Source organism: Gadus chalcogrammus, chromosome 14 (assembly GCF_026213295.1).
Source record: "Gadus chalcogrammus isolate NIFS_2021 chromosome 14, NIFS_Gcha_1.0, whole genome shotgun sequence".
Taxonomy (NCBI): domain Eukaryota; kingdom Metazoa; phylum Chordata; class Actinopteri; order Gadiformes; family Gadidae; genus Gadus; species Gadus chalcogrammus.
Window position 1 is genome coordinate 22941941 of NC_079425.1, and position 25078 is coordinate 22967018.

Here is a 25078-nt window from a genome sequence, read left to right on the forward strand (position 1 = left end):
AGTTCTTTCACTATCACGATTCGTTAGTTTGATTAATTTGTTTGATTCGTTTGTTAAGTCAGATGGTCTGTTACACAATTTGCCAGGGAATCGGAAATTATGGAATAAATGTTAATCAACATTCATGTAGCCTATTACTTTCTAATGTTCTGGCAAAATTACCCAGGTTAAGTGTAAATAATAAGCATATATATATAAAGCACATACACATTTCATAAGCACATTTCATACATATCCTTAATACATAATGGGGTAATAATTAATGGCGTCTTCCAAGTAGCACTAATAAGCAGTGAAGCACGTTAGCAAATAGACTAAACGAACTCGTAAGGGTAGGTAAAAACAATACTTTATAAAAGCATGCAATTGTGATGTAGAACAAAATAAAAAATTAAGTGCTTGCATAATATTGAAGCCTACAGCGATCGTTAGTTAGTTATGTGGTGTTGCCTTATCATTTGTTAGCGATTGCTACCTGCTCTCATTGGCTGAATCGATGAGAACGTTTTAGACTCAATCCATATAAGGTTGTGGGGGGTTAGTTTGTATATTTTATTTACGTGACCATATTTTTGTTATATGTTTAAAAAAAAAGAAAAAATAATCAGTTCTCTTGTTTTGGGAATCAGTTCTCGTCGTTCACCTTCGGGATTCGTTCGTTCTGACCGAATCGTTCGCGACCGACCCATCACTAGTGTTTAGTGATAGGTGAAAATGTAAATTTGTATAGAAGACTGCAACATGAGATGATATGTATGAGGGTAAAGTGATATGGATGAGGGCAAAGGTCAAAGTATGAGTGTAAACAGTGATGCATTAGTTTAAACCGAGAGAGCAAAGGCCTGTACAAAATGTACAGGTTCCAAACCATCAAAGGTTTTTTAAGCATGCAGAAATTGATTAATTGCTTGGACATAATGTTTATTGCCGAGCCCTTTTGATTACTGGTATATTTCTTAATAGAATCAAATATTTCCCATGGTTAGTGAAGCAGATAATAAATTGTGGGTTTTGTCTTCTAGATATCTTTACACGGTTTATAACAAGGATTAGGAATTAGAAAGAATTATCAGTAGTGAACATCCATTGAACGCTTCTTTCCAAACACACCATTCTAATAACCAAAATATGTTTTGGGTATTTGTTTTACTTTTGTACACGCCTTTTACGGGGATAACATTTACACAAACGGCAAAGCTTATTCTGCCTGATTCATTAATACATGTGAACACAAATGTTTAAAAAAGGGACAATAATGAAAGGCTTGCCACAGGCGTTAAATCTTTAACGGGGCATTAAGCCATTAAGAAAGAATAGCATTAGAGAAGAGAAAAAAATACATGGCTGACACTCATAACCACATCATCAACCAGAGCTCTCACCACCTCCCACACACACATTCCCCCCCCCCCCCCCCCCCCCCCGTGAGCTCATCGCAGTAGCAGTCACCACGAGTGCTTCACGCTTGGAGGATTACGGCCAAACTGTTTGACTTCTCCTGGGTGACGAACACTCTGGATGCGAACACAGAGGAGGGATCTCAAACCCTGGCGCAGCACTTCCATTTAGAAATAACAAGTCGTCTGATGAACGGCGCGGTACGAAGCTGCCACGGAATAATCCTCACGCAAGCTCCGCCGCTTTAAACCACGGAGACTCTTTTCCCTTTTCTCCGGCGGTGAATTATGCCCCAGAGAACCTGCTGTAAAATCTTCCTGACAGCCCATAGCTGTATATTCACCCGTTTCTTTTTATCCGCTATTGCTTATAGTTTTTAGAGTTAATGATTTGCAATGAGAGAGAGAAAAAGGGCTATTAAACTCTCTTAATTTAACACACACTCCGTCTTCTGTCCTTGTGTAATACTGCTTTTTGTGCGGCTCCTGCACCCCCCATAAGGTTTCCGTTTCAATAGACGTTCATTTCTTCGGGGCAGAGTAGCTAATATTCTGGGAGCGGTACATGGTTTCCGGAGGCACTTGAATTGAATTTGAACGAGGCTGAATCCAGTGAAGGAGCGGCTTTTATGGCTTCAGGATGTTCGACAACTTGGTCACAGTGACAGGGGGAAGTAGAGTGACCCGAGCTGCTGCTTCCAGGTCACCAAGGGTCAAAGGAGTTCCGGCCAAGGCACTGACACCAAACCTCTATCGAGCCTATCAAAAGTCATCTTGTCAAAGTCTGTGCATCGTATTTCTAGGGGTATGGAGTTTTCTGCCAGCCAAAAAGGTATTGGGTTTGATTCCCAAAGGCAGGAGCTAACCTTTTAACATCCTACAGCAAGAGCCTAACCTGTGACCTGTATTGGCATTCACTGGAATCCTCTTTGGACGAAAGCATCCGCTAAATTACTAAATAGGTCATTAATGCAACCTCACATTAGGCACCCATGGTGACCTAAAGCTATTCCCATGAACATGACTAGTTACACATTTGAAATGTGTATTATTACATCTGCATATTGAAGACGGCTCTTCCTTATGTCATGGATGAATTAATAAGGTCAGGTCACAGCTCCGATTGGCTGGTCGTTCCCAAGCAGCCCAGCAGTGGCTGAAGCTGTACCACCGAGTATGTGTTGGCAGCCTCAGCAATACATGTCATTAGAAGGGCCCAATCAGGACTCGGGGTGCAAGCCTTATCGCCCCGAAAACAAAAACAGAAGCTTGAAAGCCCAGCAAGCGGATGCAGCACATGTCCGGTTGGTCGGTCCCCCTTCAAATTCATGGGTGGTGCGGCTGCCACTGCTGAGCCCCGAGCGTGTTGTTCTTACTGGATGCGTCGTCTATATATAGAGCGTCTTCCTACTCAAACAGAATAGCGTCAGGCCAGCACAAAATTGAATGCATACGGTTGCATGCAGTCGCTGGTGGCTCATCACTGCTGCTACGTTAGCAGCTTGAGGCACGCATCAACTCGAGCATTTTATTGTCCGCAGTGTTTCTCCTTTTGATGAGGGACAATACTGGTTATTCATTTCGTCATTTAATAGAATGTTTTATGCTGAATATACCGAGTTTCAGTGCACGATTAACTGTTTGTTTGAATATATGAGAGTACATCCATTGTGGTTGTAAACAGAAGGGCAGGCTGCTAAAACCTTAGGTAGGACGGGGCTGAAAGATATCGATGGATCATGAGGATTTCAATAATGCAAACATTCTCTCTCCGTCTAAACTTGCTCTCTCTCTCGTACTGAATGAGTCAACTTGTATCCCTGTTACACCACGTGAGGGTTCAGTGAGGGGCCGTGATGTAGCATGCCATTTCATATTCTTCCAGGTGAGATGCATCCCCTGATCTTTCGCTGAGGGGAGTAAAGGGCTGAGCATACTGAAATGGAGTGGCGACAAAAAGAAGTGTGAACGTATAACATCAAGCGACATACATTAGCAAAGATCATAGTGGCTCAGCCATCGGATCTCTCTTGGCCTTGATTCTGCCTTTTATTGTTCACTTCTCTCCCTGCAGTTTATCCCTGAATTCCCCTGACTCTTTAAAGCAAAGCCATCCAGTGTAAGGTCAAGGGTCAGAGATGCTGGAGAAGTGGTTCAGCCTGAACTGCGATTGGTGGGGCCATGGACAGAGGCAAGAGAGACAGGGGTTCTGATATCAAGGGGGGGTTCGTGCAGAGAGGGTTTGATATAGGGTCAGGAGAAGAAGCAGCAGAAGCCAGAGGAGAGAGGGGGGCGGTGTCACAACTCATCCCCAGAGATAACTGGGCTGTGGGGGGGGAGAATGCAGACCATGTCCATGTCATAGACCGTAAACAATATGGCTGTAGCGATAGCACAGTCCCTGACGTCACCTATTGGTTTACAATACTTCAACTTTTGAGGCTTTAGATTTTATGCTTATTGAGGGTGGGAATTGAATGTCACATCTTAATTCCTCAATATATTTTATTGAACCTACATTTTCAAAATGCATAATATGGAGATGAACTAGCCACTGGGACCCTATTATTATTTTTTATTTGCTTTGTATTACGTGAAGGAAATATATTTTTGGTAACACTTTATAATAAGATGCCATAATAAATAGCAAACTAGTCATTACCTAACCCTTTGTAAATATTTGTCAATTATTACAAAAATATCTATTTGGCACAAGTTAATCGTTTTTTCATCATTTATTAAATACAGTATAATTTGTTTGCATAACCCTCACCCAACCCTAACACACAACCCTAACCCTTACCCTAACAACCGGCCCTAACCCTAACCATAACACCCGGCCCTAACCCGAACCCTAACCAGCGACACTCTGTGGTCAGTGAAAATAAACTATTATCTTGTGCCAAATAGATATTTTAGTAACAATTAACAAATATTAACGAAGGGTTAGGTAATGACTAGTTTGCTATTTATTATGGCACCTTATTATAAAGTGTTACCATATTTTTCCCTATTGACCTAAAGTGGTCCCAGGCCGTTCAGCATCCATCCATCACCGTGAAACAGCTCCAGGTCATTAGAGGGACCCACAGTTCGTCTCTCCTGCCAGGGCTTGGTGAACAGGCGGTCATGGCTGCCGCTCGGTCCCATGTAGGATGCCAGCTACACCACCTCGCAGATGTCTTCTCTCCATCGGGGGCTAGTGGGATTTTAATTGCATTCGTGTTCTGAGGGAGGACGGCGGCGGAGGTGGACGGGTAGGGGCGGGGGGGGAGGAGGATTGGATTGCATTTACATTTCGGTCATGACTGCCTGGGCTCTCCGGGTTCACAGATCAGAGAGCGGGGAAAACACAACGGGCTGGAGGCTAAACAACCTTGGGGGAGGCACACCCGCGGTCGTTAAGGCATCATGTCTTTAACTCGGAGCCGCCGCCGCCGCGGTGGCGTGGAGCGCATCATCTAAAAACGTGGTATCATCAGAAAACCGCAAATGCATGAATATAAATGATCGAGTCTTTTCTTTTTATTACATTAATAACCTGGTAGCGCACACGCACACACACACACCTGCTGACACACACACTTCACTGAATCTTGACGATTCTGCGGAATGCGCCAACATCTGCATAATACAACAAAACTAATTTGCCGTTTCCCCACTGTTCTTGAGACCCGCGAAGATGAACATGCTCATCGCTCTCCTCGTGAACACAGCATAATCATCCAGGATTTATGCTTCCAGCTTGTATCAAATTAATTGTGCATGGACTGTGAAGGGTCGAGAGAATATCTCATAGAAATGGATTTCACCTTGTCATCACACAATCACATGGACTAAAAATACCCCTCTCATTTTCCCAGGAAAGAGTGCACTGCCACTAGATACATGACTCATTTACAATCTATTGCATGTGATCACTGATTTACGTGTGGCAGTGTTAAATGATATCATCAGCATTATAATTACTAGCAGTAATTACTACTATTCATAAAATGCAGAGTAGTAGACATAGTCGTAGTAGTGGTAGTAAAATAGTAGTAGTGGTATAAAATTAGTAGTAGAAGTAGCAATAGTGGCTTTAGTACTTCTTTTATTAGAAATACTGTTTATGTTATGAATTGCATTGCGTTGTTGGGCTTTTGAGTTTCTTATGGGTTAGCTATCGATTTCTGAGGATAACATGCGTTATATACATCAACGGTTGGGTTAGGGTTAAGTTGGGCTGTTGCATTAATCATGTTGTGAAGGGTGTCAGGACAATGACAGATGGCATTGTTTGGGCGTGAACATGGTACCGATGGTTCAGTCATATCCAATCCAATCGACTATAACCAGGGACAGACTTAACCTATTTGCAAGTAGAAATGTAATTGTTTCAAAAGACTCACCACCATTTAGTTGTATTTAATAAGCATGTTTCTATAATTGATGCGTGTTTTTTTTTCCCAGGGTTACGCTATCTTATATACCTTGGTACATCGAGAATAAAGGCCATGTCCTCAATGAGATTGGACCAGAAAACCATCTCAAAAGCAATACTTTTACACAGTTGATAATATGTCATGTTTTCATACTCTACATAGCAGATTTCCCTAGCAAGGCCTTGACAAAGTAGCTGGGTAGAAGGGGAGGGAGTTTGGAGGGAGGGAAGTTTCTTCGATCAGTACCAATTAGGGGGTTCCGTGCAAAAGATTGTTGGTGCGCTTATTGCAGTTTTCATTGTGGAGGACGACAGGGGATCCAGGGAACAGACTGGTGCACAAGTCACAAACATACCTCCCATTGATTACCCTGGTAGATATTTACATTGTTGTGGAAAGTACAACACTTAAACTTGAGCAAGAAGAGGAAAGCAACGATTTAACTTTTATTTGGAACTTTAAGAAAGAAGTACAAAAGCCGAGCTGGTCTGCAGAATACCTGCTTTTCCAGCTTCAGCATGCAAACTGTTTTTATTGTCTCGCATTTTTTTTTTTTTTGTTGTATATATTGCCTCACTCTTTCATCCTATCAGCTCCGAGCCAGGGTAATGTCAAACAATGCCCATGCATGGCTCCAACATCAACCAAATTCAGTTTTTTCTCCCCACTGTTCATGGGGCCCTATTTTAACGGTCTGAAACGCATGTGAGAAGCGCCAAGCGCTAGTAGCTTTGTGGGCGGTTCTACGGCATCTGTCTCCGATGAGACAGATGCACAAGAATTGAAATACTGACACTGACTTGAAACCAGGTATTTCGTGGTTTGTGGCGGGAGTGGTTTCTGAAACTCCAAAATAGCACCAGGGAACGTTTGCGCCAGAACACGCCTCCTCCTTTCGCCGAACCGCCCCTTGGGGCACAAGAACATTCCCTAATTTACCGACGCGTGGAGCAGGAGGGAAAAGAACGCTCTGCGCCAGTTGCAAACTAGCAACGACACATGCGCCAGTGATTAAGTCAATCGCACGGATGCAAGATAGGGCCCATGGTCTTCGAGCCCAACTTGGTTTTCCACGTGTTGGAGGGAAACTTTTCACGCAGTTTCCCTCATTATTTAACCTTGCCTTCCTAATCCATTCCTTGCCAAGACTTTCTAATCATGAAGTAGTCTTGAGCTCAACAGAAAAAATTCTATTGTTCAAGGAATATGAGTAAATACTGGTGGCACTAAACATCGGATGATCTTTTTAAGAAGCCAAAAAACTCTGTGTTTTTCCACAAAGACGTGGGTATGCCAAGTAAGATCAGGTCAGCTGTGGGATGGAGATATCTCAAAGAGAAACACGCTGGAAGGGGTCATCCAAGCTTCCTGGGTAAGACGGTATTGGCAGGCAATGCCATGACTGTTGTCAGTAGCGCAGAGCTCATGTTTTTCCTAACTCTTTGCATAACCACAGTGGCAAAGCTATGCGCTCGGTCTTTAAAGAGAAACCAGACTGCAAGCCCCTAGCATCCTGCAGCAGGGTCTCTGGTCTTTATCAGGGTTCCCTGCTTCTACAGCGTCACAGCTGGACGTGCGCATCGGCTAAAGTCACATATATATCGAGGTCGGCACACACACACGCGCGTGGATAGCGACTAGAAGTCAAAGACAAAGACGTATGGAGGGAAGCAGGGAAGAGCCGGCTTGGCAGGGGCGCTATAATGAGAATAATGACCATGTCAACATGAAAAGATGGATGGCATGGAGAGAAAGGAGCAGAGGAATAGAGGAAAGGAGCCTCATCCACGAGCGGGCAAAAGGGAGTGGTTGACGGCAAAGCCTGTAAATCCATTTGGTTCTTCAGACATGGAGGAAGAATGGAACTGACAACGGCTTGCGGGGCCTGGCGGTCCATAGAGTGGAGACCAGAAGGATGGAAGGGGAGAGAGAGAGAGAGAGAGAGAGAGAGAGAGAGAGAGAGAGAGAGAGAGAGAGAGAGAGAGAGAGAGAGAGAGAGAGAGAGAGAGAGAGAGAGGAGAGGAGAGAAAATAATGTGTCACCAAGCGGGGAGGGGGGGAAGCCGAGGCAGGAGCTGTCAGAACTCTGCTGCTGTGTGTAGATTAAATCTGTGGCTATTTAAAGAGGGAAAGCACGCCAGGGCCCCCTACCCCGTCAGACACCGCCACCGTCCACACTCCTTCCTGCCCCCTTCGCTGTGACATCACGGCAGTCATCACCTCACTGTGACGGAGGGGGTGACGGAGAGGGGAGTGCGGGGGGAGAGATGAGAGTTTGGGGGGGTGTATGACTAACCGAGCTAAACGGTTCTCGCCGCGCACTCACTGATGTCATGTATATTTTGTACGAGCGTTGCATAAAACCCAAGGTCAGATATATGGGACTTTTGCCTTGTGACTCAGAGCAGGAGGCGGTCATTGAACAGTGGAAGTATAGAGCAGCGAATGATTCACCCATGGAGGATTTCTATTTTGTTAGCTTGTTTTTAAATATCTTCAGCTGCCAGGTCGGACGAACAGGATCACTACTGGCTTCGTTTGGACGGCGTATCCGGGCTGTTTTCGTTCACAGACTGTGCCTTAATCTGGCAGACCCTGACATTGTTATGCGATGGAGGCTTGTGTTTGCTGTGCATCACTCAGGAGATGAGTAATGTACGTGCAACATTGTTTTGGTACACACACACTCATGTTTGCGCACACATTGTTTGTTGACAATGAAATGTTTCAGTGTGTGTATGTGTGTGTGTGTGTGTGTGTGTGTGTGTGTGTGTGTGTGTGTGTGTGCGTGCGTGCGTGCGTGCGTGTGTGTGTGTGCATGAGTGTCCGTTTCGTGATGGACTAGGTCGATGGCTGTCGGCAGAGCCCCGCCATGCAGTCACATGGCGGGTATTGTTGTTCCCCATCCTTTACGTGACCCCCAGGCTGATGACGCAGGCATCATTGCGTCCTGCTCTGCCAGCAGAACTGCAAGGCCTTCACCCCCCTCCCCACCTCCTCATACACCCCCTCTCTCACTTTCTCTGTCACTCCATCTCCTCCTCCCCTTCAGTCCACGGCAGTCGAACTCGCAGCGCGACGGACTCATTTGGACCCACTCAGTTATCTCTCTGTTCAGCCCTAAGAATCCTTCACGGCTTTTGTTGCCATCAATCAAAAACCGGGCTGCCAAGGAGACAGAGACACTGAGGGGTGTCAAAACACTGTCCAAACCAAGAGGCTCAACCGTGTAGGGTTTTGCCTCCACATTTACACATACACATACGATTCTATGTTTATTTAATGTGGACGTTTTTCAAATGTTTTCCTGAAGCCGGTGTGTGGAATGGTGTGTGAAAGAGCAGGGCTTGCATCAGTGGGTGCTCAGAGAATGACAGTTATTGCATCGTCAAGCCTGAGAGAAAAAAAACCAAGCAGCAACTAGGATTGGAGGCGGCGTTTTCACTTGCAGGCTGCGAACAGGGGGGTTAGGCTCCACTGGAAATGCAGGCAAGGACAAATAAACTAGAGGGGCTAATCTAAAAAACACTTCATGAATGTTTTCCAGTAAATGGCCCTATCCAGCTTCCTTACTTAACGTTCTACCCGCTAATTGGATGCTTGGTTTGACCTCACACTAGTTTGATTTCAATGTCAACGTTTGAATAACGAATAGACGTGGGACTTCAAGATCCTCCTTCCTGTAAGCCTTTCTAGTTTTGTCAAAGTCCTTGGAGAGTCCCAGCAGAGATCCACACGACAACAGCCATCTGTTGTCAATGCAAAGATTCATCAAATATCCATTTTGTTATGTAATGTTGAAATTGTACTCTTATCTTCCCCAAGTAACATCCTCTATTGCTCCAGAAAAGACAAATACAAAGAATGCATGGAAGCGAAATGCAGAAAGACTTTCTCGAAGAATTTGGTGTATTGATTCCATGCCCTGACATACAGTATATTCTGTCAAATCCGACTTGACACCAAAAAACTCAAAAATAATCAATGCTTTAAAAAAGATGCATACAAATTTAAGTACCCTCTGAGAATGTTGCATTGTGGCACAGGTGTGCTGGATTGATTGTGTGTTCGCCAGTCCGTCCGCAGGACTGTCAGTCGGTCACTCAGCCGGTCAGTCAGTCTGCTTGACTTGACACTCAGTGGAGGGAAAGTATATAAAGAATGCAAGGATGAACTCTTGTGGACATTACTATCCTCGCCTTTTTATATATATATATATATATATATATATATATACTATAGTGTATAAAAATATCGACTAGGTTGTTCTATCTAGACCCAGTAGCATATGACCGCACAGTACACTCAATAATGGATATTTTGACATCTATCCAACATTTATATGTATAGTATTACGGAGACTACTTGTTTCTTTGTCCTGAGGTTTCATTGTGAACTACAGGACATCATATTCTGTTCACAGAATGCTGATTCTATCACGACTAGTGTGGGCTCATTTAATCTCCTGAATTACTTGTTGACAAAGTTCAGTCCATCCCATAGGTCCTCTTTTTTTTCTAATCCCAGGCCATACATATAAAGTGCAGATTTCAAATTGCAGTGGATAGGTAGTATACACGATGTCCGTAGTGAATTGGATTTGTGTATTGGTGTTATATTTTAGGATAACCTTGAGAAAAGTGATGTGGGGTGCAGATTGACTTCCCAGCCGGATTGATTTACCTGGTGGCTTCAGGGGATACTGTGCTTTCGTGGTCACAAATGTATAGTTTTTTTCATTATATTTGTGTTATGCTTTCATAAAAGGATGATCTTGCCAAATCGTTGCGCAAAATGAATGGTTAGGATTTACATACAAGCTATGCAAGCTCCACTCACCCTTGAAGAAGACATATTTGCACTATGTATGTATGTATTTATGCATAAGGCCTGAGCGATTAACCAAATTTGATTTTCAATTACGATTTTTGACTTCCAACTATTATGAAAACAAGATTACAGATGAAACGATTATTGTGCTGCATTATAAAGGGAACAATATGTATCCTTGACAGAGTTAAAAATGGATGCTCCAGTCCAAACTCACACTATCGGAGAGAGCTGTCTCCGCCCCCTCCTCCCCAGACTTCAAGCTTACGTGGGTTGCCAGGTTGAGCAGAGCACAACATTATATTTGAGACAAACGCTATTATTCTATTTTGACAATGTCAAGCGACGGCGCGTCCCACACTGTAAATTGATCAGCTCATGTTTCAGTTTCAATGTATTCATTGTTTTCAAATTATGCCAGCTCATGTGGCATCAGCCACGACATCCCTCCAGGCTCTAAGCTGTCTCCGTGTTTCAAAAATTAGGTAGAATCTAGTGCAATCTCAGTTGATCCAGTTTGTTTGCCTGCTTCCATGGCTTCAGCACGATGTGCTTGTGTGCCAATTTGTTTCATATCTGGCAACCCGGGCTACTCTGAGAATAGTGAGTCATAACACAGAGGCCAAAAAAAAAAAAAACGTTCTGACCCGGAATGGAAATTTCAAAGGAGAACATACATACCATTGTTGTTTGAGAAGCCAATGTTCCTACATACATCACGCTTCCAAGAAAATACCCCTGTTATAAAGACACGTTTGTTTTCTTATATCACTAAATGCATTAGGTTTGGTTATGTATGTATGTGCTGTACGTGTGTGTGTGTGTGTGTGTGTGAGTGTGAGTGTGTGTGTGTGTGTGTGCGCGTGCGCGCGTGTGTGTGTGTGTGAGTATGCCTGTGTGTGTGAATGTGTATGCCTGTGTGTGTGTGTGAGTGAGTGAGTGAGTGAGTGAGTGAGTGAGTGAGTGAGTGAGTGAGTGAGTGAGTGAGTGAGTGAGTGAGTGAGTGAGTGAGTGAGTGAGTGAGTGAGTGAGTGAGTGAGTGAGTGAGTGAGTGAGTGAGTGAGTGAGTGTGTGTATGCATGTGTGCATGCCTGTGTGTTAGTATTTGAGTATTAATACTGTATGTAACACATGTGGATATGTATGGATGCATATGGATATGATTCTTTGTATACAAAAATGGGGGTTGAAGGTAGACCGGGAACACAGCCCTCCTTTCATCCGTCTCGGGGGCTCGGTTTGTCCAACGGGCTCCTCTCGCTTGGAGGGGCTGGCGGTGAGAGGACCGCGTCTCACCCACATCACACCCTCCCCCATGCCAACTCTGTAGCCTATAATTACCACGAGAAACCTGCGAAAGACAATCATAATTGTTGCGAGGGAAAATAGCAGGGCAGCGTACACTGCTGTACACGCAGTTCCCTAGCTTTCGGTAAACACACAAGGATTCCCCATAGCTCCCAGGAAGGCTTCGAGCGATCAATACGTCTCAGAGCTTATGTATTTCCAATACCTCATGAATGGAGGTGATGCATACTCATTGTTTTCACAACGTCACCATGGGGGGGTAGGGGTTTGCATGATGCTAAACATGTAACCATGGGAAAGAGTTAGGCTGGCCTTTTGAGATTTAGCATTCAAGGCTGCCTTTTGCTTTAATGTGGTGGGGCATCAAAGGTGCGTTTGTTGTAGAAGGGGCTAAACCTTGGTTTTGAAATACAACACAGCGCACATCAGACTCCAAACTCTCCGGCGGACATTCTTTTTTTTTACCTCATTCACAATATTCAAGTAGTGCCCTCATGACGAATGCTTGATCAATAAGAGCCTAGCTTGAATCAGAATGCAGCCCACTGCCCTACAGGGATTAGACGCTTATTGAGTTATTGGTAACTCATGGTCAGAGGCCCAAGGAGTTGACAACCGAAAGAAAAACTATAGAAATATATGTCCAGTCCACCTAGATATATGTGAAGATGTCACCTAGATATATGTTAAGATCTTAAGAGGACCATCTCAATGCACACACGCAGACGGATGCAGGCACACACACACACACACACACACACACACACACACACACACACACACACACACACACACACACACACACACACACACACACACACACACACACACACACACACACACACACACACACACAGCTTTCCGCTGAGAAATACTCTGAATATGACCTGAATGGCCAATGCATGACCCTCTTAACAACATCAGTCACAACTAAAAGGAGAACCGCCCGACCACTTCTTATGCGCTCTGGACAACAACATGCGATAACAAGCACAGCAGAATGCACCGCAACAGAAAGGGCAGGGCTAGCGAGTGAATACGTCACACCAGCAGGTATGCAGGGCTGCCAGATGGTGGCCTCACGGGCGAAACGTCTGCTTGGGAATTTTTTTGCAAATAGGTCTCCGTCAAAAAGTCAGCGGCTTCTAGCGGGCCCGACGTTTTGACTGGCCGTTCTCAAAGCCGCGCTTTAGGAAGCGCCATATCTATATAGGAGTCGCGGGCTGAAGACGTCCCGTTGAAAGAGAGAAGAGAGAGAAGAGAGAGAGAGAGAGAGAGAGAGAGAGAGAGAGGAGAGAGAGAGAGAGAGAGAGAGAGAGAGAGAGAGAGAGAGAGAGAGAGAGAGAGAGAGAGAGGAGAGAGAGAGAGAGAGAGAGAGAGGAGAGAGAGAGAGAGACAAGCTGTGACAGGTGTGTCAGTCCACGGCCGAGCGCTCCACACATGTCACTGATAGAAACGCGGAGAGCCCGCTGGAAGCAATGACAAATATTTTGCAATATAGAAGTAAGGATAACAGCGCAATGCCAATATCAGCAGACTCTATTGTGGCACTGAAAGAGCGGTGCGCGCTGGACTCCTGAGGCCCCTCAACTTTCCGTTTAGGAGCGTGCGTCGCTATATTGGTTATTTTCTCTTCAAAGGCTTGACGCTCCCACTTCTGCTCCCGCCCTCCCCCCTTCCATTTCCCAGCTTCCTTCCATCTTGTCTTTTTGAAACGGCAGCAGAGATTTATCACCCGAGTTCAAATAACCGCCTCGTCTGTAGTGCACCTAGAGGTGACAGTAGGTTACGAAGAAGAGAGACATCTAACACAAATATATATATACTGCGTTATTTGGATGACGCTACTAGTTTGCCGAGCAAGCTAAAGTTTGGTTTGATCTCAGTTCTAGATTAACATTCATCAGTTTAACTGATTACAAATATTGCAGGAGACACTATAGGAGTCCCCCCAAAAATGATTTTGTTGAGAGATGTTCAGAAAGAATTGTATTTTTATTGTAAACGTAGTTGCCCCGAGTTTCAGGTCTTACAGGAGATGGTATGGCTGACTGCTGTGGAGTGCAGCTGAGAGCCTTGTGTGCAGAACATTGATTAAAACACAAGAAGGGGGTTCTTCACGTTGAATCAGATAAAGATAGATTGCAGACACTGGGTCTAACATCATTGACTTTGGCGCGGTCTTTGTAAACGAGAGTTTAAAGCCTTTACCGTACACATTTTGATAGGTTTAATGAGTGAGGGAGGCTACACCATGCATCTTATCGTTGTAAATTAATATATAAAACAAAATCGATATTCATTTAGATGAGGGACACCATTTGTGGTAACATTTTCTTTGCCTTTTTTGATCTAGTATGCGGTGAGTTATTATAAATGTGATATTTTCTCTTCAGCGCAATAGGCCTATATGTTAAACTATCATGATTTTTCAGAATTTGTGTTTTAATGACCTTTTCCATGTAATTCAGTATTTAGATACATCCGTGCCTAAGCCTGATAAATATTTAACTAAGACACTAATTGTTTCAGGACAATGTCAACAGCTGTAGAGCTTGAGAGGGTTGACCTTATCCTTCAAATCCGTCATAAGTGATTGGAAAACAACAAGCGCGTAACGCCGGCTTTCACTCATCGCAAATGACCGTGGATGTTTTGTTGGGTTAAACCCTCCTCTAAAAGCTTGTTAGAAAATAAATAGCCTAGTCTCTAAGCAAGCTAACTGCAGATATACACAAGGGTAATGTATTATAGGATTTGGTGCGAGGAAAAGCACACTCCTACATAAGCAGTAAACCTTCCTGCTATACAAGTTGTTGGTCCCGCATTAGTAGTGCTGCCCCATGCTTTGGCCAAGCGCTTTCAGTCTTGACCCCATGTTCAGCTACAACAAAATAACGGAAAGTATCCTGAAGTACACTTGCAGTGGGGGCCGTAATGATATATTAAGTGTCAGACGCAGGAAATGTGTTTTCGGTTTTGAAGTGTGTCGGTTTCTTTGCCGCTCTATATGTTGTTTTCAGGATTACCGCGTACAGGTTTGGACAAGTGACAAGTGTTGGCAGTAACAACACTCGTCACAACAGCTTTCAGATTATCACACCTCCCGGATCTTGACTGAGACTATTAAAATAGCCTAAAATAGTGTTCACAACAGTGATAACAAGAAGTTGTGTTTTGTTAACCACACAAATCATTGAATGAAGAGACGATAGCATACAAATGCCAGAGGAACACTTATTTGAAATTGATAAATGTCGACAGGGGTCTTTAACTCTCCATTACTTTGTTTGTGCAGATGTGTGACGGTTGCCTGATACATACTGAAATTACAGCAATATTGGAAGGAAATTGTGTATTTAAGACAATACAATTTTGCAGAGCAACTGCTCGCAATACACAACTTGTACTGAGATCAGACACCACAGTACCTTTGTTGTTTATTCAATATTGTTCCTGATTAATACGTTGACTAGGTGATTCTATGCTCACTGCTTTAGCCTTGTCTTAGAGATGGACTGTCATTTATGACTGCCAGAAAGGAAATCGCTGGATTGGACTGAGCCTCCTCTTGCAGAACTTCTTCTACTTCCAAAGAGATTGCAAAGGCTCAAGACCTTTTTCAACACACAGAGACTCAATGGAGGGGAACCTCAGTAAATGGCCCGTGTACAGGGCTAGTAGTTCAGTGGGCCTCACCCCAAGACACTTTACTGTAGCTGCCTGTAAAATGCAACCTCCCTCTCTGGCTTGCTCACCAAGTGTAACGCACAACCTGGTTTTAATTATCATCAAAGCCTTCCAATAAACTCACTAGTTGCCAAACAGCAGGTGGGATGAGCTGGCCAGCGTAATAGCTTAAATTAAGCAACGTAGGGCTATACTGAAGGTGTTTAGTATATATAAGTGGGTCGGTTTTCCTTTGCCTCGAGGGAAAGGGTTGACCTCTTACCATCATTCCCGGGGATAAATGGCGCCCATTAAAGCCCTGAAGTTGGTAATGGCGCTTTTGATTAGGGGGTTGGTCCTGTGCGGTCTGACCCTTGCTCTCTACCATCTCCATAAACATGAGTGACTCCGGAAAGATGAAAAAGCTGGAGGCATGTGTGTGAAGAAGTCTTGGGCTCACAGCCCCGTTTCATGACAGGATAATTACAGCAGCGATGCGTCCTGAGGACCCTTCAAAGACCCCTTACTTCCTCTTGAAGACCACAAGCATCACATCTCACCAATCAGGATGGCCAGGCCAAAATCAGGTCCTCATGGTTTATTGCATGTTTTTCCTCCCTCTCACACGCAAACAAACACATACTGTTGGGCGGCAGCGGCCCAGGAGGTAGAGCTGGTTGACTGGCAACCGGAGAGTTGCAAGTACAATCCCCTGTCGAGGTGCCCCTGTCCAAGACACCTAACCCTTAATAATCCCAATGAGCTGGCTGTTGCCGTGAATGATTGATACTGATGTCGGTCTGGGGATGTATGTATGAATGGGTGAATGAATGTATGCTATGAGTGGTTACAAAGGCACTATATAAAAGTAGTCCATTTACCATTTACACCCACCCACCATTAACCAGCTGGACGATAACTGATTTAATGTAACCAACAACTCAAGCAACCGACATTTTAGTGCTCGAAATAGTGGCACTGTAGAAGTAGACTGCAGTATCAGTGACGGATACTTCCTATGTTGAACTCCTGCAAATAGTACCTTCCTGTGAAGTACTCAAGAGTCCTTAAAGGCCAATGTAGACAGCACAAACGACTGGTATCAAACCGAGATTATTGGTGTGAACCCAACAGGAGTGTGGCTTTGTACGTCTTCACATGCTCCCCAGGCGCACAGTTCCCCAGGTGGTTCTGCTTTCTCCAACTCAGAGACATAAAGGTAAGGGCACTTACCGTTGTGCCCCGGTAAAAAGCCTTCCTGCTCATCGACCCAACGTGCACTAAATAAGTGTTGGTAAATAGAGGGTGGCATTTACACACTCACCCACCCACCATTAACAGCCCCCCTGGCGAAATATGGGGTTTAACTCTTTGCTTTTGGTTTGAGGAGATATGCAAGTCGCACCCGTATGTTGGTGGGTTGCTTTCTAGTCCGCCAGCCCTCGAACTCATGCATCTTAGGGAACACAACAAGGGGTTCCGGTTGTTTGCTGTGTAAAACAATCAAAAACACATTGGGAGGCTGAGGGCTAGCCTTTCCATCTCATCAGTTTGTCGGACAAGTCCGTTAGGAGAATGCACCTTCGATAAAGGGAATGCATAAACATTGTGCAGCTATTTACACCTACATTACGGAGAACGCTATTGATTTGAAAGTAGGAGCCATCTGTAGTTTTTTTGTGAACATATCCTGAAGTGACTTCAGTGAAATGCTTGCCACCGCCGCCGCCGGGAGAGATGAAGTGGTATCAAACTAAATGGGAGCGCACATTTGGATTCAACCCCTGTTAGGGAGTAGAGCTCAATTGGGTGCGAACAGGAGAGGGCTGGGGAGATTGGGAGAAAGCTGCAGGAACTAAAAACATTAAAACAATATTTGCAAACATTTTATCTTACAGCCAGCATGCCAGATTGGATAATTGCAGAAACATTTTCCTAACTTGCATGAAGTGCTTGCAGCAAGTTAAACGCTTGCACAGGAGCAGGCTCACAATTAATTGTAACGTTGAGAAATGCATACAGTTTAATTTATTCCTAAACATTTATTTATATGGGTCCATTGATCCATATGGGAAATAAATTATTTCCTAACGCTGGAGGCTTGGTAATTAGTAGCCTATTTTTTTTTGCTTCCCTCAGTTTACTTATACAGTGATTATAGAAATAATAGCAGGATAGGGAGAGATAGAGAATGGCAATTTTAAGACAATGTACTCATCCATTCTGTTTCTATCAATCCCAAAATATCCCTAAGTTTACAGTTTTAAAAAACTAGATGAGCCCAGAAAGTGAGTCCCCCCTCTCTTTAATGAGTCCTTGTGCATCTGATTATTGATTATTGTGGCAGAGATAATGATCAATAGGTCCAATATTCCTATGGTGCTTGGAAAGCCTCCATTTCTGTGCATCATGCAAAATGAAACCAGGGACCAGTCTGTTCACATCGAAACACATCTGTTCCAACATCGGCGGAGTAATGTTGGACGCAGATGGTGAACTTCTCAGACAAATCATAGAATGCTTCAGACTGTCTCGGTTCTTGTGTTGAATCGATTTTGCAACGTGCATTACATATCACAATTGGAACTCTACTATGATCGTCGATGGTCATTTCTAATGAACGTTGACGCGAGCACCGGTGGCATCCTCAGAGGAATACAAGCAGGCATTCACTTGTGATGAGTTAAGCGTGATTCTAGGTAGAAGGGAATATAAGAGAGAGGGGGGTCTTGTAATGGATGTGGACAGCACCCAGATCACTACTGTGGCAAAGAGGAGACTGTTCAAAGAGTTTTTTCCAGTTTTCTTTTTACATTATCGACCATCACTCAGTGTTAGATTACGTTCAGTCTGTCTTTCCCATCACTGTACAATTCGGTCACTGTCAGGGCCCCCCAAGTGTCCTTCATTCACTCCAGCCCTCAATTACCCAGAGCGATCATAAAAGACAGGTGATGAGGTGCAGCAACGGACCCAGGCAGGCGGCTGCATGGAAGTCTTTCTTGTTAAGGCCCCCCACAACAAGCCTCGGAATCTCTCGATCCTGCTGACCCGCTGCTGTAAATGTTACATGTTTGATAGCTGACGGATAGGGTGGTGGAGACAAAACCATCATGTGTGTCTTTTATCACTGACGCACAACCATAAAGAAGGACAGATTATATGGAGTAGGATCATGGGCACATGGAACGGTTTGCTGGCTTCTGTCAAAGCAGCCTTTTTGTTCAAGAAAAAAAAAAAAAAAGGGTTTAAAAATGTTGCATGGATTGCACCAGATGTTCCCGCTGTATTCTATAGCTTCCTGCCATTGAACACTGCATGTTTGACATCATTAAAAGCTTCTAGGCGGTGAGGCTTTGATTGGTGGGCGTTTGTTTGCACAACTGGGCATCTATTGTGCAAGCAAGGATACGAGGAAAATACATGCTGTTGCAGCAGAAATAAAAAGCAGTCTCTGTTGGAGGCAGGAAATGAAAGGAAGCATAATATGATATTCAAGTTCTAAAGTAGAGAGATGTGTTGATGGTGCGAAAAAGTATAATGTATAGGGAATGCGCACTGGTTTTTGGGTTTTGTATGTTTTGTCTTTTGTCTTGTAGTGGTGCAGTCTTTCTTGGGAAAGGTCCAAGGCTAAATGATCATAATCAATGCACCAACCACTGATAAGCAAGTGATTTGCCGATGATGTCCGGACATAAGTTGTTTGCATTTACTTATATACTCAAATGCAGGACTATAGATTGGTTTCAAAGGTATAAATATTTTGTTTATGCAGAAGCATTCTCAATCCCATAAAAAAAATTAAACAGACCAGGCAGTCTTTGTTTTACCCGGGCCTTGTTGCAGACATTAATTCCAATAAAACCTAGCAGATAAAATGCAGGTTTAGTGCTAATCTCATAATTATTCTGAAAGTTCAATTTGAGCACATTCTTTACTCATTGTCTGTTTCTATATCAAACACGGCGACTCCCCTTGGTAATGTGATCGTGTTCATCCATCCCCTGCAACAATTTTGCTTACACAATCATTCACTTTTAGAGCACAATCGTCACATGTTCTCCTCTGGGAAACCAAAGTCACAGATTATTGTTCAGTGGTGCTGCATTGGACCCATCTGTGACCTCAAAAGACTGGGTACAGATGTTGTTCACGGTGAAACAACGAACAAAAAGATGAAGAAAAGGGTTGCTGGTACGTCCGTCAGGTGTGAAAGGTCTGTCATAGCTTACCGATTACTGTCTATGAGCACAAAAGGGATTTCTAATGACTAGAAAGGATCACTCTTATGATTGACTGTGGAGGTAATTTAACATTCAGATGATGCTGAGCAGGATGGAGGGGGACAGTGCGTTGGGTTTTTGTCCTCAAACCGTATTATTGCTCCAATTAAATAAATAGACAAAGAAAACTGGAAGAGGATCTATTGTTCCAGGTTCATCTAAATGATAGTGGATGTATTAGCCTCAGCTGCGGAAACACGTTTTGATAACACATTTGACAGATTATCCTTTGACAATTGAAAAAACGAAACACATTTTTAAATATACAGAAGCTGTTAATTCACCAAGATATATACCGGTATATTTTTTAATGACACTCATGAGTATGAAGCAAATCACACTGAAAACAGCATTGGAAGCATTAGCCGATTAGAACACTCATTCAGCACTGGTCCCTTTCAATGGTGCCAATGAGCAAAAGCATAGCCTAGATAGTCTGTAGTTATACCGTACCAACACTGGCAGACCCCCAGAGCTCCTTGGCTGAGCGTGCCATGCGAGCACACGTTTCCAGGCACTGATCCATACAGACACACCATGCAGCCACACGTATGGGGGAGGACTGAGGAAAACACATCATATCTCGTATCTCTCTGATTGTAGATGGTTCAAGTTGACGCAAGACTTTTTGGTAGGGCAGTAGACTGAACTAGACCAAGAGAACGAGTTTCGCTGAAAGCAAAATATACCAAAGGAGAATGAATTGTGTGATTGCGTTTTAATCTAGGTAAGGAGTTATCAAGGAGCCACTTCAAGATGTTCAAATTAGTCTGACTGCACCATAGGCCACGCTCGGCTATCAATAAACACAACAAGTGAGCCTCATTTAAATCATATTCCTACTTTTGAAGTCTAGGTTATAGGGCTGATAATCACACTCCTTAAATTGTGATGCAAAAGAAATACCAATCCCACTTCAGACACGAAGCCATAACACGAGTAAGGCTTCATTGTCGTTTAATCGACTTTCAGAGGCTCAAGACCACGTTTCCCAAATCTCTGGGTAGAACCTCACTTCGGTTGGCATTCAGCGGCAATTATGTTCCAATTCCACGTGTGTATGTTCTCGGAAAAACTTTCCCTGTTTCAAACACTTGGCTTAATTGCAAAATGGCTGAAGGAAATGTATCATTTAGCGGGCGACAGGAAGCCTGAGTGTTTTCATTTTACAATGGATTGTTTTTGAGCCCAGAACACGCTGATTAAAGGTTCTAAAATGTCGAGTATTAGGGGTTGAATGTGATGTGTCCTCGGCTAGTAATCCACGGTGTGAGCGAAAGTGCTTTTTATTCACAAGCGGCACCGTGGCTGCTGACGCCTGAAGTATTGAGGTTAATTGAGACAACGAAAAAAAATTAAATCATTTCACAATAAACATTCATGCCGCACCGTACGGGAAAGTGCTCGCCAACTATGCACATGACATTATTTTCAGACAGTATACTGACAAACAAATTATTAGGCAGTTCCGTGTGCGAGCGATTGTGAAGGGAAGACACCCATTTGTTTCTTTAATCTTTTTTTTATATCAAATTGATCTGGACTACAGCATGGAGCAAGACAAATTAGTAGCTCGTAATCTTTCAAGCCCAGTGAACAACAGTTTGGCCATTTGAGTTGTTTACCAACACTTGGTGCTCTGGAATTCAATCAGTGTACTCTCCCTGCCTCAGTCAGACTGAGTGGGTGGCTAATCCTGCACTCGAAACGGAGGTTGTGAAGATAAGTGCAGCCGCGTGTAAAAGTAATGTAATAAACTAAACTTTAGCTCAGTGCCAGCACAGGTCATTGTAGCCATTTCTCACCTATTAAAAACTTGACCAGGCCCAACGATTACACGATTAATTGAGCCAACTAAAAAATGTTCTTAATTATCTTAATTGATTAATCATTTAAGTCATTTATCAAGCACAAATAATACAATTTGCTGCTTAAGGTTGCAGTTCAATTGAAAGATTTGGTATCGTTGTAATAGTTAATAGTAGTAATAGTTAGTTTTTCTTGGCTGCAAACGCATTTAAGACATCCCTTTGGACTCTGGTAACTTGAGATGACATTTGCTATTATTAAGGACATTTGATTGATTATATGATTAACTGAAAAATGGTTTGATTAATCCGCTATTAAAATTTCCGTCAGCTGCAGCCTTCAATTTAAGCGAGGACAATACTACCCCAATCAAGGCATCTGAAATGAAAATGCGACCCACTTGCATTGTACTAGAAGCTAATCATCCTCTCTCTCTCTCCCTCTGCCTCCCTCTCTCCCTCTCTAGGTGGTGGGTCAGATTGACAAGCTCACGTCAGACTTTGACTTTGACCAGGATCCCGATGACTGGACGGTGGCCACGGCCAGCAGTACGTCCAGCAGCGAGCGGGGGCGGGCGAGGCCTTCCGGCCAGACCCCCTCAACCCAGACGTGCTGTCGGACAGCTGGGAGTTCTGCAGCTACCTGGAGGCCACGTCCGCCGCCGCTGCCACGCTCAGGTCGGGAGACCCCGCCCAGACCCAGACGCCCGGCAGCCCGCCACCGCCGCCCCCCGCCACCACCTGCCTCGGCCTACTCGCAGATGAACGGGGGTCTGCCCATCCCCAACGGCCCCCGCATCATCACGCCGGACTCATCGAGCGAGGAGGCCAGTAGCTCCACCCACAGCCACAAGCCGCGAGAACGGGTGCGCTTCAGCGACAAGATCCTGTACCACGCGCTGTGCTGTGATGACGACGAGGACGACGAGGAGCAGGCGGAGGCGGCCGACGACGAAGAGGGACAAGAGCGGCCGGGCGACGCCGGACAGCGACGTTGAGACGAGTCCCCTGGCCAGCTCGTGCGCCACCCCGAGGCGGTCTTACTCTGAGCATTCACTCCACTATCCTCACTTTCTGGACCCTTCGTACGTCCCGTCCCCGGCCAAGGCGTCGACCGGAGCTCACACACTACCCAGGAAGGGTCTTTTGAATCCGGGCTGCCGTAAAAACTGCTACGAAACAGCAGCACACAGACAGTGTCGGACAAGAGCACCCAAACTGTACTGCCCTATATTCCAACCAAACAGAAAAACCAAGGACCACTGAGAAAAAGCATTACCATAGAACACGTGACAAGGACTGTGTACTATTTAATATTAAATACATAGATCATAGATTAATACGCAAATAAATTGATTACTAAATAAATAAATGATATATGGGAAATCACTTGACTACCTAAAGTCATTCCAAGGCTCAGGGAAAACCGACAATATAAAGGCAGTGAAGAGAAAATGTATTGGAGGACCAAAAGGCTTGTGCCTATTATAATGTTGAAAAGATATGTTTGAATGGATTCCCTATGTGTAATTATTTGCAAAATGTATTGAAATAACAAAGCAATCTTCTTCTTTTTCTAGGTCTGACGTTTTAAAGTGTTCAAAAAAAATTGCAAGTGTGAAGAGGTTATTTCTCCTCCTGATACACTAGTATAAATTGAAGAAAAAAAAAACATTAATAATATAATGCTTGTTCCCTTAATGTGGATACAAAACTCTGCACATCCTTGTTCTCTGATCTGTATAAACATTGTCTTTTTCATGTTCCAATTATTTCAAATGTCAAGGGGGACTGCTGCGTTCGCTGGGGGTACGTATCAAGATGCACATCATGTGATCGCTCCTCTCTTTGATGTCGGCCAAACCCAGTCAGAGTGCAGGAGTGCAACACTGTTTACTTGCCCTTGACTTTTATAAATCATTTCAATAATTGATCTCTTCTCGGTCTACTGATCAAAACCTCACACTAATGTCCGGTAAGTAGGAAGACGAATGAATACACATAATAAAATATATATAAAATACAATATAATAATATACACTTTAAGAAGGAATACACTTTAATAATCCGCAATCCCCACACAACCGGTCGAGACCAGTTGACATTTCTCTCGCCTGTTTATTTTTTTCCTATACGTACGCAATGTCTTTGAGCCCCCCGGTATTGAACGGCGAGAAACAGTTGCAAAGAAAGTTTTTTGTTGTCTCTTGCTTTCAGTTTCTCGCGGGGAATTCAGCTCGATAGGGCGGTGTTTATTCACAGGCTAACGCCAATAGCCGCTGTGATCAATACGGCAGAAGAGGCGCCGTTTGAGAGGTCTCCAAGCCTGGCCATGGAGGCCGTTCTCCCGCGGTCCGCGAACAAAAACCTCACAGTCAGACCAATTTACTTGAAAAAAACAGAACAAAACTCATACAGAGGATGTGGCTCCGAAGCTGACATTTTCAAAATATGTTCCACATAGTTTGAGTAAATGGCAAACAGATAGTGTTCCCGTCCAGAGCCCTTTGCCAAGCAATAACATTTCCCGGGGTATGGCTTTTGTGGCTCAGTGCGTCCACCCCCGATGCCCTTCGTCACCTTTACCTTCCTCATCATCTATCCTGGTCCACGCGGAGATGATGTTAAGGTCAACGCTTTTAGAGGACCACCCCATGCTAGGCTGATGACTCCTCCTGTGTCCATGTTATTCGCCTAGAAACTATTATTAAAAAAACAATGTTTTTTTTATTCACTTTTTTGTATCACTATATTTATGTCGTAGTTATTCCGGATTTATTAAGGATTTCGTTAAAATCTGCATTGCTGTAAGGCTCTAGTTTTTATAGAATTCTATATGTTAACTGCTAGCACATAACCTCAAAATTTCCCAAACCCTTTGACATAGTATGAGGTGGAATTGTCTTTGAGCAAATAACAACGCATAATTGTTTTGGCTTTGTTTTTGTCAACAACTATCTTATCTTATTTAACAAATACTAAAACCAACCAAGCAGCATTTTACGGCTGATTTAGTTAATTATAGTTAATGATTTCAGATGTGTGCATAAGAGGTACTTGACATGGTAGAGTGGAGGCAGATTAATCAAAGGTAATAAAAATAATACCTTGGTAGTCAAGACCATTTCACACAATTTAGTTCCAATCCGAAAAACAAAACAAAGATCAAAAAGCAGTTAGAGGTATGATTGATGACCGCAATTTCTTGCTGGGATTTTATCTTGGAACCTTCCTGCTAGTTGTAGAACGCTGGCTGTATGTGCTGTATATTTATGTTCCATTTTACAGTTATTGCTGCACTTGTATTCAAGTGTTCATCTTTTAACAATGTTAGGCCTATGCCTTAAATTATGGTTCTAT

The 25078-nt window shown here is 43.8% G+C and overlaps 1 pseudogene; it reads left to right on the plus strand.

Moving 5' to 3' along the window:
• LOC130402983 (inhibitory synaptic factor 1-like) overlaps positions 1-23046 on the plus strand; it is a 37650-nt pseudogene extending 14604 nt beyond the window's left edge.
• The last annotated feature ends 2032 nt before the right edge of the window (positions 23047-25078 follow it).